General features: G+C 44.9%; 1 protein-coding gene across 1 annotated transcript in view; it reads right to left on the bottom strand.

Annotated features, from left to right (window-relative positions):
* Positions 1-1,391, bottom strand: part of LOC112071092 (extracellular matrix protein 2) — a 37,694-nt gene that overhangs the window by 15,896 nt on the left and 20,407 nt on the right. The gene's annotated exons all lie outside the window — the stretch shown is intronic.

Genomic DNA, 1,391 nt, shown 5'->3' on the forward strand with positions numbered 1-1,391 from the left:
AGGAGATCTACTGTCCTGTGGGGTTTCATCCAACCCTCTTACAGGAGATCTACTGTCCTGTGGGGTTTCATCCAACCCTCTTACAGGAGATCTACTGTCCTGTGGGGTTTCATCCAACCCTCTTACAGGAGATCTACAGTCCTGTGGGGTTTCATCCAACCCTCTTACAGGAGATCCACAGTCCTGTGGGTGTTCAGTCCAATCCCAATTAAACACTGATTATACGAATTAGCTGCTCAACTAGACCTTAAAGAGCGACTGCCCATTAAAAAAAAAAAACGAAATCCTCTTGAAAACAGTCAGAAACATTTATTGTAGTGTCAAAATGAACTACAAAGTGAAAATAGGAGTCAGTCTGGTCTAAAACGGAGTTTGGATCCTCAGCGTGTCACAATGAGTAAATTAAGGTTTAGATTACAATGACACTATATATACAAAAGTATGTGGACACCCCTTAAAATGAGTGGCTTCAGCTATTTCAGCCACACCCGTTGCTGACAGGTGTATAAATTGAGCACACAGCCATGCAATCTCCATAGACAAGATGACTCCGACAGAGATGGTCGCCTCGCTTCGAGTTCTTAGGAAACTATGTACTTAGTTTTTAATGGATTATTTCTTACATTGTTACCCCAGGAAATATTAAGTCTTATTACATACAGCCGGGAAGAACTATTGGATATAAGAGCGACGTCAACTCACCAACATTACGACCAGGAATACAACTTTCCCGAAGCGGATCCTCTGTTCGGACCACCACCCAGGACAATGGATCTGATACCTGTAGCCCGACCCAAAACAACGGCGCCGCAGAAGGGGAAGATAGAGCGGCAGGCCCCCTGTTTCAGCATGACAATGCCCCCGTGCACAAAGCGAGGTCCATACAGAAATGGTTTGTTGCGATCATTGTGGAAGAAATTGACTGGCCTGCACAGTGTCCTGATCTCGACCTCATCGAACACCTTTGGGATGAATTTGAACGCCGACTGCGAGCCAGGCCTAATCACCCAACATCAGTACCTGACCTCACTAATGCTTTTATGGCTGAATGGAAGCAAGTCCCTGCAGCAATGTTCCAACATCCTAGTGGAAAGCCTTCCCAGAAGAGTGGAGGCTATTATAGCAGCAAAGGGGGGACCAACTCCATATTAATGCCCATGATTTTGGAATGAGATGTTCAACATGAAGGTGTCCACATACTTTTGGTCATGTAGTGTATGTTTAGCAGAGGTCTTCTGTGTATAAAAGGACACGGAAGGGTAAAAAAGCCACTAGCGACACACTTAGAGGTTCATCCAACACACTTAGAGGTTCATCCAACAACACACTTAGAGGTTCATCCAACAACACACTTAGAGGTTCATCCAACAACACACTTAGAGGTTCATCCA

The sequence above is a fragment of the Salvelinus sp. IW2-2015 genome, unplaced genomic scaffold, assembly GCF_002910315.2.
Source record: "Salvelinus sp. IW2-2015 unplaced genomic scaffold, ASM291031v2 Un_scaffold1517, whole genome shotgun sequence".
NCBI lineage: Eukaryota > Metazoa > Chordata > Actinopteri > Salmoniformes > Salmonidae > Salvelinus > Salvelinus sp. IW2-2015.